Source organism: Gossypium hirsutum, chromosome A02 (genome assembly GCF_007990345.1).
Source record: "Gossypium hirsutum isolate 1008001.06 chromosome A02, Gossypium_hirsutum_v2.1, whole genome shotgun sequence".
NCBI classification, from domain to species: domain Eukaryota; kingdom Viridiplantae; phylum Streptophyta; class Magnoliopsida; order Malvales; family Malvaceae; genus Gossypium; species Gossypium hirsutum.
The window spans coordinates 84507355-84525127 of record NC_053425.1 but is presented as its reverse complement, the minus strand read 5'-3'; positions in this window follow the sequence as shown (position 1 = coordinate 84525127).

Genomic DNA, 17773 nt, shown 5'->3' with positions numbered 1-17773 from the left:
GTCAGAGATTTATTGATTAAAAACGTAAAGAGTTTCTTAAGCTTAAAAAAGGCCGTATGTTTGTTACAGAATATGAGCGAGAATTTGTAAGACTGAGTCAGTATGCTCGAGAATGTGTATCTACTGAGACAATAATGTGCAAAAGATTTGAAGATGGCTTGAATGAGGATATCCATTTGTTAGTCGAGATTCTTGAGATTAAAGAATTCGTTGTGCTTGTTGAACAAGCATGTAAAGTCGAAGAACTCGAAAAAGAGAAAAGAAAAGTTGATTCTAAAGCTAGAGACGTGAGAAAGAGATCTGCAAGTAAATCATTTCAGTCTGTGTCAAAGAAATTCCGAGATGATTTTAGCCGTTCAAAGGCTAATGTGGGACATTCAAGTAGAGATCGTGCTAGATCACATTCGAGCTTTAGAGCTCCAGCTACATCTGTTGCCAGTGTTGGAAATGTTCGATCTGATAAACCTGAGTGTAAACACTATGGTAAAAGACATCTAGACAATTGTAGATTATACGATCGGGTTTGTTTGAAATGTAGATCATTAGATCATTTCATCCGTAATTGCCCTGAATCTATCAAGCAAGAAATTGTACAAAATTTGAGGCTAAGTGGCAATGCATCTCGTGGTAGACCTCCCAGAAATATTGGAAATGTGAGTGGCAGTCAGAGGAGAACAAAAGACACTGCTGTTAGAATCGAGGCTCGTGCACCTGCCAGAGCCTGTGCCATTCGAGCTCATGAGGAAGATTCATTTCCAGATGTGATTATGGGTACTTTCACACTTTATGATACTTCTGTGATTGCTTTGATAGATCCTGGATCAACACATTCTTATATATGCATGAATTTAGCATCCAGTAAGACTTTGCATGTAAAGTCTACTGAATTTGTGATTAGAATATCGAACCCCCTAGGCAGATGTGTTTTGGCTGATAAAGTCTGCAAGAAATGCCCGTTAATGTTTTGATACATTTGTTTTCTGGTCGACCTAATGTTATTACCTTTTAATGAGTTTGATATAATTTTGGGTATGGATTGGTTAATATTGCATGATGCTGTTGTGAATTGCAAACAGAAAACTATTGATTTGAGATGCAAGAATGATGAAATAGTTCGAATTGAATCCAATGATTTAAATGGATTGCCTGCTATGATATCTTCGATGAAAGATTTTAGTATTGTTAGAAAAGGTTGTGAAGCTTACTTTGCCTATGTGATTGATTCGAAAGTGTCAGAAAAGAAAGTTGAATCAGTGCCTGTTGTCTGTGAATTTCCTGATGTGTTTTCAGATGAACTTTCGAGATTACCTCCGATACGAGAAGTTGAATTTGGCATTAAGTTATTACTGGGAACTACTCCGATTTTAAAAGCTCTTTATAGAATGGCTCCGACCAAACTAAAAGAATTAAAGTCTCAATTGCAAGAGTTGACTGATAAAGGGTTTGCTAGACCGAGTTTCTCACCTTGGGGTGCTCCTATTCTGTTTGTGAACAGTACGATGAGAATGTGCATAGATTATCGTCAGTTGAACAAAGTAACTATCAAGAATAAGTATCCTCTACCTCGAATTGATGATTTTTTTGATCAATTGAAAAAAGCTATTGTGTTTTCGAAGATAGATTTGAGATCAGGCTATTATTAGTTGCGAGTAAAAGATTTAGACATTTCAAAAACTACATTCAGAACGAAGTACGACCACCGTGAGTTTTTACTTATGCCTTTCGAATTAACGAATGCACTTGCTATCTTTATGGATTTGATGTAATGCCCCAAAAATATAGGGTCTGTAATTTTGCGTGGTTTGACACAAATTGCATGTTTGGTGTAGTGGTTAAGTGAATTGGGTGTGTTTGGGGATGTCTAGGAAGTCCTGGGTTCAAGCTCCGGCTTTTGCAGAATTTTTGATTTTGCTTTTAAAAGAATCTGGGTACTGAATAATGGGCTTTATAAATGGTTGTGGTTGTTTTGTGTCACAAAAAGCTTTGTGGCGTAGTGGCAAGTAGCATGTGGAGCATCTGAGAGGGCATGGGTTCGAATCCTAGGTAATGGAAAAAGGGGATTTTATTTTATGTCTCTGTAGCGTGAGAGGTAGAGTTGGATGCAAACTCTGTAGAGGTGGTTGGAGACTTGGTCAAAAGGGATTTGGATAAAGGTTGGTGGGGATTTGGAGGAGGAAAAGGTGGAGAGATAAAAGGGAGAAAATTGTGGAGCTTGGGTGGGAAGGTGTTGGCCGAATTTAAGACTCTTTGGGGTTGTGTATTCGGCACTTTGGGGAAACACTTTGAGGAATTTCTCTGTTCTTTTGGTGGTGCCGAATAGGTATAGGAACAAGAGGGCTTTGCATTTTTTTTTCGGTAACTTTTCTTTTGAGTTCTGTTGTTTCCTCTCTGCATTTTTGGTACATCTCTAACCATTTGGGTTTTCGCTCTCTCTCATTTCTCTTGAGACCGTCAAGCCTCTCTTTTACAACTTATTATTGGCCAAACATCTCCACCTTCCACCTCCCTTATTCGTTTTGCTTGGTCGAATATCTTTCTGATCCTTCTCCACTCTCCTTCTTACTCTCAACTGCGTTTCCCTTCTTGGAGCCTTGGCCGAAAACCACTTGGCTTCTCTCCCTCTATACTCACTTGGGTTTTTCTCTGTGCTAGCTAAATATTCCCTTTTTAAGCTGAATCTCTCCCTGCTTTGATCAAGGTAATTGAGTTTCCTATTGGATTTCTGAATTTTTAGCATTAGCTGAGCCTTGCTATTGCTATCACCAATGTGTGGGTTCACGGTTGTGCCGTTCCTCTTTCTTTTTCTTGTGCTATAATAGTCTCCCTTTCTAATCCTTTCCTTGTTATCGATTATTGTCAGGAGAGCATTCGTGGCATCACGTGCCTCGATTGTAGGTTGTATTGGGGTAGGCTGAATGCCGCTATCCTCCTCTCTTAGTCCGTGTTTTGGTAAGAAGTGCACGTTCTTTAAGTGGATTACATTTAAGGTTATTTAACAAAATAGACTTCAATGCAGATCATTGCCAATAAGGGAGTGATCGTTGGTTAAGGGTGGGTTGAACCCTACTTATTTTATCAAGGTAAGCGGTATGTATTGTTGGGGATTAAGAGTTCATAAGAGGGTGGTTAACCCAAGTGATTGAGGACTAACATTGGATCATCATTTTGGATTTAGGTTGGGCATGTGGTGATTGATGTTCTCCTCTCCAAAAGGTGTGTAATCGTACACCAAATCTTGCTATTATCGAAACATTGGATAAAGGTGTGTATTCACACCACTACATTGCAGCAAATCGGCAAAAACCGAAAGGCCAAAAAGCCAAAACATCGGCATTTGAGGCCTCACGAACCTGTGAACACTCGTGTGGTAAACCGAATGCATAAATCAATGGTAACAGACCATAGAGGCCACCACGAGTATTCTCATACGCTAGGGCCGTTATGGGCCTCGTTGGGCATGGGCCGAGTGGACCCAATAGGTTCGTGGGCCCCACACGGATAAAATTTATGATAAGTGACAAATAATGGAGTGGACTATGGTTATTGCATAGTTGCGACTGAATTTGGGCTAAATGGGCCGCAGGAGCGTGTGGGCCACTTGGGCCCATTTACACTATTTTGGCTATATGGGTATCTGAGTTGTTCGAGACGACTTTAGACCTTTTGAAGGGTCGTGATATGTACTGAGACCCTTAAATTAGTTAAATGACCGAAATACCCCTGAGGGGTAAAATTACTATTTTACCCCTAACCGACGAAATGACCATTATACCCCTAGTGGTAGGTTAATTGATGTGTGTATGAAATTTATATGACTGGTTTGAGTATGACATACTGCATACACGTAATGTTTATGACACGACATACTACATGGGGTTGGGTTTCTGATTTGGAGGAAGTACTGTATTAGTGGCTTTGCCACGTAATTATTGCTCTGGTGGTTTTGCCACGTTTACTATTATTAGCAGCATTGCTGCGTTACTATTAGCAGCTTCGCTGCGATATTGGTGTGATGGCTAGGTGGGTTTATTTGATCCCCACATAGTGTGTTGGTTGGTACAGGTGGTGTGTTGGTTGGATTGGGGTGGGTTACATGTCTGCACTGTACTAATACTGAATTGGGCTTAGGCCCACACTGTTACTGTATAAGGCTAAGGCCCAGACTGTACTGATACTGAATAGGGCCTAGGCCCAGACTGTTACTGCATGCGTTGTTTACTGTTTGACTGATAGGGGATTACACACTGAGTTTTCGTAAACTCACCCTTTCTTTTAACTGTACAGCTAATCCTCAGCCTTAGACGGTTTGGAGCCTCCGAGGGAGGTGGCCACACGATTACTGATGTTCTACTTTTGACTTTATTTACTCAAATTTTGTATTGGATTTTTGGTTATACAATTAGGCCATTTGAGGTTTTAACTTTTATTTGGGCTTTGATTTCCTACCTGAAACTGCTAGACTAGGAAAAGACGGGTTTCAAACCAATTACTGTTTTCAAAAACAGATGTTTTAACTTCTTAAATTTAAATTAGCTTTCGCAGCTGAAAGAGGTTTTCAACAACATAATTAAGGACTTCTTTAGAAGTGATTAACTTTTCAATGAATCACATTTTTAAAATTAAACGAACACAGACTGAGACTTTACACAAGCTTTAAATAGTAAGAAGGGTTTTTCAATGGAAACACAGTTTCAAAAAACACTTTGACGTGACACGCTAGATTCGACCATAACATCTAGGCCGGGTTTGGGGTGTTACATTTAGTGGTATTAGAGCCAGGTTTGCGAAACTCAGCTCTGGAATGGGTTTTTGAAAATTTGAATTTTAAACGTTGTGATTGGAAATGTGGCACACCGAGTCTTCGGCACCAAATCCGTAAGTTTTCTGACACTGTTTATTGTTATAGACTAAAATGTATTACTGTAACACTCCTAACCCGTACCCGTCTCCGGAGGGTTAAAGAGTATTACCAAACAAGCACGAAATTTCATTTAACTATATTTGAATAACTCCCGATATCACACTTATAAAACCGAATTCCAAATTTTTTTATACAATATACAAAAGAGTCATCTCAAGATAATGGGCATATTGATTCATTCTTAAGTTCAATTCACATCAAAACATTAAAAACATTAATCAAATATCAAACACACATTCACATTAACTATATGGAATACATATAGTAGCTTAACAAGCCATTTTCGCATGGCTATACATATATACATCATCAAAAAAATACTTATTTAACAACAAAAAGACAAGCCTATACATGCCATTATCGAAGTTTAACTACTAGAGTACCGAATGGGCTTAGATAGTGTGGACGACTTCGACTTTGGGATCCTCGAGACTATAGCTAACAAACAAGATCAATAAAATAGAGGATTAAAGCAACATAGTAAGCATTTCTATGCTTAGTAAATTTTAAGTAATGAAATCATTAAAAATTAAGGCATAGCATTTATAATGCTTATCATCCTTTCTTTGACCTAATATAAACATGTCTAAATATACTACTATTGTTCATGCCTGTCATTTTAATTTATTCCTTAAACATCAATTCATATCACATAGATAACTTCTTTTTATTCAACCAGCTTCATTATTTAGTCGAATACATCTCATCCAATTTCAAGGCTAAATAAATACATATATGCATATTCACATGTTCATGTTACTTCATACTTCAACCAATATACTTACATACTCAGAGCCAATCTTAACATATTTTCATTTGAATCAAAATTCATATATCCTGAATAAGTTATATATATACTTCATACAACCATATGCAATGGCCGAAAGAACACTATCCAAATGAATAATCACAATTTAAACCGAATCAATTTTATAACATATATATGGTACATACCTGACCATCTTAGGTTTGTGAGCCCATTTATTTGAATTATTACAGCAAGATCACACATTTCCAACCCAAATGCCTTCGGAACTTAGCCCGGATATAACGTCAGCACAAATGCCTATGGGACTTAGCCCGGATATAATACCAGCACGAATGCCTTCGGGACTTAGCCCGGATATAATACCAGCACGAATGCCTTCGGGACTTAACCCAGATATAATATCAGCACGAATGCCTTTGGGACTTAACCCGGATATAATATCAGCACGAATGCCTTCGGGACTTAGCCCGGATATAAATCACACACAAGGCCTACAGGTCTTAGCCCAGTTAAAATCCTCAAATATCGTGCACATATATATATCTTAATACATTAGCATTTCATTTACCTTACTAGAACGCAAGCACAACATGCTTATCAATAATTTCACTTTCGGCTCAATAGCCACATACAAAGAACCCGATTTCATTTCAATATTCAACATGATCTCTATAAGCATTCGGATACAAGTCATATGTACAAATTATTTATCTCACTACTTAATTCAAGTAGAAACTTTAGGTTACAATTTATATATTAAGCTTATATATCACGATTTTATCAAATCATAAGCTAAGTTCCATTACTCAAAAACTTACCTTGGATGTTTTGAATAGTTGTAGATAGGCTACTCGATTGCTTTCTCTTTTCCCTTATCTGAATTAGTTCCTCTTTGCTCTTGAGCTTAATTTAAACAAATGAATTTTGTTCAATTACTTATCAATTAATCAATTTAATTTAATACATATATATATCATATATTTAAGGTACAAATGACCTTACTAAACTAGCTATTTAAACATCATTCATATGCCCTACTCATGCATAATCGAACATATTACTAGGCTACAATCGACAATCACATTTATTCCCAATTAATAAACTAAACTATCAAGGAACATTTTACTAACTTATTACCTTGCATATTCAAATTTCATAAACTAAATTTGCATACAGTTTCATGTATTTTATCATGGAGTAAGTGCTGGATTATAATTTGTAACAAAATCAAAATATATCTCTTATCATAATTCCATATACATCATTTCATTTTATAAAATTTATAACATAGTTGAATATTCATTAGCATATATGCACATAATAACACTTTACTCATGTAAAGACCATAATCGAATCAACCATAGGTAGTACTCAAATTATCAACTATTTTAATGTACTTAACTACTCAAACTTAATCTTTCATACACTCATATCTGATGTCATAAGTAATGCCGAATGCCCAATTTGCCGAATGCCCAATTTAACCAAACTTAAAAATTTAACCTTCATCACTTAATTAAACCCTACCTATTCTTCAAAACTTCAAATACAAATTAGTTGTTACCTATACTCTTATGCCGAATTAGCTAACATTTATAATCCTTAGCCGAGTGTTATTCAACTTAAGCCACCATTATATTTTTACTTATCAAAGCCGAAACCTATGCATAACATTACTCATATAATTCAAAATCACATTCTAAAAAAAAATCATGAACAATGCCGAATCCTTAAGTGTTCAAACATCTAATTTACTCAATTCAACACATCGAAACAACATTTGTTCAAGATATCAAGCATTTTTATTTTCGGCTATTACATATATGTGCATTAAAAATTCATATTTTTAGCAAGATCAATTTCTTTCCTCAACACATTCTTCATCAAAACTTAAAGGAAATAATCAAATTCCTTATTTAATAACCATAGCTAAATGCTCCATCCATCCATCAAAATTTAAAAATTTAGCATGGGCTAAGTAAGAACCATGATAATTAACCTAAAACAAGCTAAAATTTCACAACTTTAACACAATATACTAACCTTCTTAAGCATTCAAATGACCGAAAGTCTTCCCCCTTTTCTTTCTTCAATATTTTCTTTCCCAAATTTGGCAATCAAGAAGAAAGATGAACATCTATTTTTTTTCAACTTTTATTGTTTTACTAATTAATTTCTTTTAAAAAAATAAAGCCATCACTTATTATAATAGTATAATAAAACATATATTATACATCAACCATAATTTATGGCCGGCCACTAAACAAAATTGGTCCATTTGACATGCAAATCCCTCATGTTATCATTTCATGCATTATTTGATACTTTAAAATTTGCCTATTACACTTTCAAGTTTTATCACATGAGTCCTATCTTATAAATTTCACATATAAATGACCAGATCAAAGCATGAAACTTTCACACATGCATTTACACATATAATAAACACAGAATTTAACAGTTAATTATTTTTATGACTCGGTTTTGTGGTCCCAAAACCATTTTCCGACTAGGGTCAAATTAGGGCTGTCACAACTCTCCCCCACATAAGGAATTTTCGTCCCCGAAAATCTTACCAGTAAACAAGTTAGGATATCGATCTTTCATAGAGTTTTCAGGTTCCCATGTAGCTTCTTCAACTCCATGCTTAAGCCATAGTACCTTCACTAATGAGATTTCCTTATTTCGTAGTTCTTTTACGCCATGAGCCAAAACTCAAATCGGTTCTTCTTCGTAACTCAAATCAGATCGAATCTCAACCTCTGATGGACTAATTACATGCGATGGATCGGATCTATAACTTCAAAGCATCGAAACATGAAAAACATTGTGAATCTTTTCAAGTTCAGGGGGCAGAATCAATTTGTATGCTACTGACCCAATTCGTTCGGATATTTCATATGGCCTGATAAACCTCGGACTCAATTTTCCCTTACGGCCAAATCTGAGCACCTTTTTCCAAGGTGAAACTTTAAGAAAAACTTTGTCTCCGACTTGATATTCAATGTCTTTTCATTTTAAATCTGCATACGACTTTTGACGATCTGAAGCTGCTTTCAGACTTTTATGGATCACTTTTACTTTCTATTCAGCATCTTTGATCAAATCAACCCCGAAGATTTTATTTTCACTAAGCTCGGTCCAAAACAACGGTGTACGACATTTACGACCGTACAAAGCCTCGTAAGGTGCCATTTTAATGCTTGATTGAAAACTATTGTTGTAAGCAAATTCAATCAAAGGCACATACCGTTCCCAAGAACCACTAAACTCAAGGATGCAACATCTCAACATATCCTCGAGTATCTGAATAATCCTTTCAGATTGACCATCAGTCTGGGGATGAAAAGAGGTGCTAAAATGCAACTTGGTACCCAATGCTTCTTGCAACTTCTTCCAGAATCGTGATGTGAATCTCGGATCTCTATCTGACACGATAGAAATAGGTACCCCGTGTAACGTCACAATCTGAGAAACATACAACTCGGCTAGTTTGTCAAGTGAATAATCCGTACGTATGGGAATAAAATGAGCCGACTTTTTTAGTCTATCAACAACAACCCAGATCGCATCTTTCTTGCTTGACGACAATGGCAACCCAAATACAAAATCCATCGTGACTCGATCCCATTTCCATTCGTGTATCATGATTGGTTGAAGTAACCCTGAAAGCACTTGATGTTCCGCTTTCACTTGTTGACATATCAAACACTTCGAAACAAAGTCAGAAATGTCTCGTTTCATACCATGCCACCAAAACTGACATTTTAGATCATTGTACATTTTCGTACTACCCGGGTGGATTAACATTCGACTACTATGAGCCTCACTCAAAATCATCGAAATAAGTTCTGAATTTCTTGGAACACACAATCGACTTCTGAACCTCAAACAATCATTGTCATCTATTTGAAACTCTGATTCCACATTAGAAGCACATTCTGCTCGTTTAGCAAACAATTCATCGTCGGCTTTTTGGGATTCACGTATTTGATGAATTAATAATAGTTTGGCATTTAATTCTGCTACTAACACATTTCTGGATGAAACGGACAGGTGTACATTCATCGATCGCAAAGCGAACAGTGACTTGCGACTTAAAGCATCGGCAACCACGTTAGCCTTTCCCGGGTGATAGTCAATGACGAGCTAATAATCTTTCAACAATTCAAGCCAACGTCTTTGTCGCAGATTCAAATCTCTTTGAGTCGTCAAATATTTGAGGCTTTTATGATCCGAATATACATGACATCTCTCTCCAAACAAGTAATGTCACCATATTTTCAAAGCAAATACGATGGAAGCTAATTCGATATCATGAGTCGGATAGTTTTTCTCGTGTGGTTTCAATTGCCTCGACGCGTAAGCTACAACCTGACCCTCTTGCATCAATACACAACCCAGCCCATGTAAGGACGCATCACTGTAAATGACAAACTCTTTACCGAATTCGGGCTGCACTAACACTGGGGCTTCAGTCAAAAGTGTTTTCAGCTGGTTGAAACTTTTCTGACACCTTTCTACCATTCGAATTTGACGTCTTTTTACAGCAATTTTGTTAAAGGTGTCATGATCATCGAAAAACCTTTTACAAATCGTCGGTAATAACTGGCAAGTCCCAAAAAGCTCTGAACTTCAGTAACATTTCTCGGAGGCTTCCAATCAAGTATGGTTGAAATTTTGTTTGGATCAACTCGAATACCTGATGCGGATACTACATGTCCCAGAAAGCTAACTTCTCTCAACCAGAATTCACATTTACTGAACTTAGCATATAACTGCTTATCCCGTAAAATCTGCAACACTAATCTCAGGTGTTCGGCGTGTTCAGTTTCATCGCGTGAATAAATCAAGATGTCATCTATAAACACAACTACAAACCGGTCTAAATACTGCCTGAAAATTTAGTTCATCAAATCCATAAATACCGCGGGGGCATTAGTGAGCCCAAACGGCATCACTAAGAACTCGTAGTGACTGTATCTCGTTCTAAAAGCAGTTTTAGGTATATTTGAGTCTCGAACTCACAATTGATAATAACCCGATCTCAAATCCATCTTTGAAAACACTGATGCTCCCTTCAGCTGATCAAACAAATCATCAATACACGGTAATGGATATTTGTTCTTTTTTGTCACTTTATTTAATTGACGATAGTCGATACACATTCTCATGGTTCCGTCTTTCTTTTTCACAAACAATACTGGTGCACCCCAAGGTGAGAAACTCGGTCGAGCGAAACCTCTATCCGTCAACTCTTGCAACTGAGTTTTCAATTCCTTCAATTCTCTTGGTGCCATACGGTATGGGGCTATCGAAATTGGTGTAGTCCCAAGCACAAGTTCAATACCAAACTCTACCTCTCGAATAGGTGGTAATCTCAGTAATTTTTTGGGAAAAACATCTGGATACTCACAAACCACTGGTACTAATTCAAGCTTCATTTCTGATTCTTTACTATCAAGTACGTACGCAAGATATGCTTTACACCCCTTTTTTACATACTTTTGAGCCAACATCAAGGATATTACTGCTGGTAACCCGTTCATATTAGTAGACTCAACTCAAATTATCTCATCATTTGCACATCTCAAATCAATAGTCTTTCTTTTGCAATTCACAACTGCATCATGCACAGTCAACCAATCTATACCGAGAATAACATCAAATTCATTAAACAGTAAAAGCATCAAATCGATCGGAAAACAAGAACCTCAGATTATCAGGGGACATTTCCTGCACACTTTGTCGACTAGCACATATCGACCCAAGGGATTTGACACTCGGATCACAAACTCAGTAGACTCAACAGGTAGAGTCTTACTGGATGCTAAAGCCTCGCATACATATGAATGAGTAGAACCAGGGTCAATCAAAGCAATCACATCAGTATCAAAGAGAGTGAAAGTACCGGTAATAACATCAGGCGATGAAGCATCCTTGCGTACGCGTTTAGCATAAGCTCTAGCAGAAGCACGAGCCTCGGATCTGGGTGTAGTATCTCTAGACCCTCTCTGACCGCCGCTAACATTGCCCGTATTCCTAGGTGGTCTACCTTGTGCTGTATTAGTACTCGGTTTCCCAGTCTGGTTCACATTTTGTTCAGATAACCTCGGGCAGTCTTTAATAAAGTGGTCGGCTGATTCGCATTTATAACAGGAGCGGTCATGAAATCTACAGCTCCCCGAATGCCATTTACCACAATACTTGCACTCGGTCCTATCCCGTCTATCATTTCCAACACTGGCAACTGAAGTGGCTTGTGTACTCACAGGGGGTCAATTGCGGTCTCGTCTGGAAAAACCCAAACTGTTCTTTGATCAGTCCGAATCATTTCGAAATTTCTTCGATGATTGCTGAAAAGACTTTCTTGAAGATCTTTTACGAAATTCTCCATCTTCAACATCAGCTTTTCTTTTCTCTTTACTAAGTTCTTCGGCCTTGCAAGCTCGCTTAACAAGTACTACGAACTCTCGTATTTCAAGAATGCCAACAAACTTTTTATATCTTCATTCAGCCCATCTTCAAAACGTTTACACATAATAGCCTCAGACGATACACATTCTCGAGCATATCTACTAAGTCTGACAAACTTCCGTTCATAATCAGTAACGGACATGAAACCCTGTTTAAGATCAAGAAATTCTTTTCGTTTCTGATTGATGAACCTCTGACTGATATATTTTTTTCGGAACTCAGTCTGGAAGAATTCCCACGTTACCCATTCTTTGGGCACAACCGAAACCAATGTATTCCACCAATAATAAGCAGAATCACGTAGTAGAGATATGGCACATTTCAGGCATTCATCAGGTGTGCAAGATAGTTCATCGAATACTCGGATAGTATTATCCAACCAAAACTCAGCTTGCTCGGCATCATCACTGTCTGTAGCTTTAAATTCAGTAGCTCCGTACTTTCTAATTCTGTCTACCGAGGGCTTATTCATCCTCATGTGATCAATCACCGGAGGTATAATAGGTGCAGGGGGTGTATTTGTTGGAAGTGGGGTTGTGGAGCAGCCGTATTTGCTCGAATGTATTGGTGAACCAATCATTCATCACATTATAAAAGGCTTGTCTAGCCTCATCATTTTGATTGCTTGCGTTAGGTTACGAATCTATCGGCACGGTCCCGTGTGTGGGACCAGGCACTACACTCTCAACATCGTCAGCTACTGCTCGATCGGGATCGGGATCCATTACTATATGTAAACATGTTTTTAACTGTCAGAAATCATCACACTATCATATTAACACTTAATGGCATGAATAGCTAGACTCATACGAGCTACGTTAGTCCTAGAATCAACTAAACTATAGCTCTGATACCAATAAAATGTAACATTCCTAACTCGTACCCTTCTTCGGAGGGTTAAAGAGTATTACCAAACAAGCACGAAATTTCATTTAACTATATTTGAATAACTCCCGATGTCACACTTATAAAACTGAATTCCAAATTGTGTTTTTTTATACAATATACAAAAGAGTCATCTCAAGATAATGGGCATATTGATTCATTCTTAAGTTCAATTCACATCAAAACATTGAAAATATTAATCAAATATCAAACACACATTCACATTAACTATATGGAATACATATAGTAACTTAACAAGCCATTTTCGCATGGCTATACATATATACATCATCAAAAAGATACTTATTTAACAACAAAAAGACAAGCCTATACATGCCATTATCGAAGTTTAACTACTAGAGTATCGAATGGGCTTAGATAGTGTGGACGACTTCGACTTTGGGATCCCCGAGACCGTAGCTAACGAACAAGATCTATAAAACAGAGGATTAAAGCAACATAGTAAGCATTTCTATGCTTAGTAAGTTTTAAGTAATGAAATCATTAAAAATTAAGGCATAGCATTTATAATGCTTATCATCCTTTCTTTGACCTAATATAAACATGTCTAAATATACTACTATTGTTCACGCCTGTCATTTTAATTTATTCCTTAAATATCAATTCATATCACATAGATAACTTCTTTTTATTCAACCAGCTTCATTATTTAGCCGAATACATCTCATCCAATTTCAAGGCTAAATAAATACATATACGCATATTCACATGTTCATGTTACTTCATACTTCAACCAATATACTTACATACTCAGAGCCAATCTTAACATATTTTCATTTGAATCAAAATTCATATATCCTGAATAATTTATGTATATACTTCATACAACCATATGCAATGGCCGAAAGAACACTATCCAAATGAATAATCACAATTTAAACCGAATCAATTTTATAACATATATATGGTACATACCTGACCATCTTAGGTTTGTGAGCCCATTTATTTGAATTATTACAACAAGATCACACATTTCCAACCTAAATGCCTTCGGAACTTAGCCCGGATATAACATCAGCATGAATGCCTACGGGACTTAGCCCGAATATAATATCAGCACGAATGCCTTCGAGACTTAGCCCGGATATAATACCAGCACGAATGCCTTCGGAACTTAACCCGGATATAATATCAGCACGAATGCCTTCGGGACTTAACCCGGATATAATATCAGCACGAATGCCTTTGGGACTTAGCCCGGATATAAATCTCACACAAGGCCTACAGGTCTTAGCCCGGTTAAAATCCTCAAATATCGTGCACATATATATATCTTAATACATTAGCATTTCATTTACCTTACTAGAACGCAAGCACAACATGCTTATCAATAATTTCACTTTCGGCTCAATAGCCACATACAAAGAACCCGATTTCATTTCAATATTCAACATGATCTCTATAAGCATTCGGATACAAGTCATATGTACAAATTATTTATCTCACTACTTAATTCAAGTAGAAACTTTAGGTTGCAATTTATATATTAAGCTTATATATCATGATTTTATCAAATCATAAGCTAAGTTCCATTACTCAAAAACTTACCTCGGATGTTTTGAATAGTTGCAGATAGGCTACTCGATTGCTTTCTCTTTTCCCTTATCTGAATTAGTTCCTCTTTGCTCTTGAGCTTAATTTAAACAAATGAATTTTGTTCAATTACTTATCAATTAATCAATTTAATTTAATACATATATATATATCATATATTTAAGGTACAAATGACCTTACTAAACTAGCTATTTAAACATCATTCATATACCCTACTCATGCATAATCGAACATATTACTAGGCTACAATCGACAATCACATTTATTCCCAATTAATAAACTAAACTATCAAGGAACATTTTACTAACTTATTACCTTGCATATTCAAATTTCATAAACTAAATTTGCATACAGTTTCATGTATTTTATCATGGAGTAAGTGCTGGATTATAATTTGTAACAAAATCAAAATATATCTCTTATCATAATTCCATATACATCATTTCATTTTATAAAATTTATAACATAGTTGAATATTCATTAGCATATATGCACATAATAACACTTTACTCATGTAAAGACCATAATCGAATCAACCATAGGTAGTACACAAATCATCAACTATTTTAATGTATTTAACTACTCAAACTTAATCTTTCATACACTCATATCCGATGTCATAAGTAATGCCGAATGCCTAATTTAACCAAACTTAAAAGTTTAACCTTCATCACTTAATTAAACCCTACCTATTCTTCAAACTTCAAATACAAAGTAGTTGTCACCTATACTCTTATGCCGAATTAGCTAACATTTATAATCCTTAGCCGAGTGTTATTCAACTTAAGCCACCATTATATTTTTACCTATCAAAGGCGAAACCTATGCATAACATTACTCATATCATTCAAAATCACATTCTAAAAAAAATCATGAACAATGCCGAATCCTTAAGTGTTCAAACATCTAATTTACTCAATTCAACACATCGAAACAACATTTGTTCAAGACATCAAGCATTTTTATTTTCGGCTATTACATATATGAGCATTAAAAATTCATATTTTTAGCAAGAGCAATTTCTTTCCTCAACACATTCTTCATCAAAACTTAAAGGAAATAATCAAATTCCTTCTTTAATAACCATAGCCGAATGCTCCATCCATCCATCAAAATTTAAAAATTTAGCATGGGATAAGTAAGAACCATGATAATTAACCTAAAACAAGCTAAAATTTCACAACTTTAACACAATATACTAACCTTCTTAAGGATTCAAATGACCAAAAGTCTTCCCCCTTTTCTTTCTTCAATATTTTCTTTCCCAAATTCGGTAATCAAGAAGAAAGATAAACATCTATTTTTTTCAACTTTTATTGTTTTACTAATTAATTTCTTTAAAAAAATAAAGCCATCACTTATTATAATAGTATAATAAAACATATATTATACATCAACCATCATTTATGGCCAGCCACTAAACAAAATTGGTCCAGTTGACATGCAAATCCCTCATGTTATCATTTCATGCATTATTTGATACTTTAAAATTTGCCTATCACACTTTCAAGTTTTATCACATGAGTCCTATCTTATAAATTTCACATATAAATGACCAGATCAAAGCATGAAACTTTCACACATGCATTTATACATATAATAAACACAGAATTTAACAGTTAATTATTTTTATGATTCGGTTTTGTGGTCCCGAAACCACTTTTCGACTAGGGTCATATTAGGGCTTTCGCAATTACTGAAAGACTACTATAGGTAGTAGAACTAAACTGAAACTCTGTAGTTAGAGTAAACTGAGACTATAGTAGACTGAAAGCTGTTGGAAGATTCTGTTCTGGGGAAACAAACCCTAATTACTATTGTTCATAACGCATTGTTAATAATTACTGAAATTATAAATTGATACATAAGAATTTAAAACAGATAATTCGCTATCAAAATGAGCACAAGCAGTACTCACGATAGGGGTACACGAAGCCGCAGTAGAGGCCGGGGTAGTGCTAGTGCTGGGTTTTCAGCATCGGGTTACATGCCTGCTAGGGAGGTACTAGCCTCACCAGTAATTGAGACAGGTTCTCATGACCGAGCAGTTTGGGATGATGCTCTATCCCAAGCAATGCTACGTGTTCTTGAAAGGGTTGCTGTAGCGAGTACTGGATCGGTAGGCCGAGGGTCAATTTCTGAGCAACTCTAGTCTAATGGAGTGGAAATCTTCAAGGGTGTTTCTAGTGTAGCCCCAAATGTGGCAGAGTATTGGTTGGAGGCTACTGAGTGGATAATGGACGACCTTGACTGTACTGTGGAGCAAAAATTAGAAGGAGCAATGTCTTTACTGCGAGATGAGGCCTACCAATGGTCGCTCACTGTGAGAGAGGGTACGTAGGCCGACTGTTTAACATGGAATTTCTTCAAAGCAGCCTTTTCAGGGAAGTATGTGGGTGCAAGTTATATAGACGCCCGAAGGGAGGAACTTCTGAACTTGATCCAGGGGAATAAGACTCTTGCAGAATACGAGGCAGAGTTTTTGCGGCTGAGTTGGTATGCTCGCGGGATAGTTACAATTGAGTATGAACGCTGTGTGTGGTTCGAGAATGGCCTCCTGGATGAGTTACGTGTGCTGATAGCTCCACATAAGGAGTGACACTTTGCTACCCTTGTTGAGAAAGAAAAAATTCCGGAGCTCTGAGTGCCAGAACCGCAAGAAAGATAGGGGCAGAAATAAAAGGAATTTTGGACCCTCAGGTTGTTCTGGAAGGCCTATGAAGAGAACCAAATTTGATGGGTCAGTCCGAACGGTTCTTGTCATTTCTGCAAGAACGCAGCCTTGTGCTGATTGCGGAAGAGCTCACCAGGGTGATTGTTGGAAACGAACTAGGGCGTGTTTTTAGTGTGGGTCTATGGATCATCAGGTTAAAACTGTACTCAGAGGCCTATTTAGATGCAACCTACAGGTCAGGGCCAAATTTAGCTAGGGATAGGAGGTCAGTAGCCACCGAGAGGCCGTGGACAGGCCAGGGATGGAAATGGTTGGGGACGAGGTCATAGAGTACCGGGCAAAAGTGCTGGTAACACTGAGGCGAGACAGCCAGCCTTGGTCTATGCTGCTCGTCACTGAGAGGATGGTGACGCCCCTGACGTCATAACTGGTACGTTCCTAATTTATAATGTACCATACACTGCTTTAAATG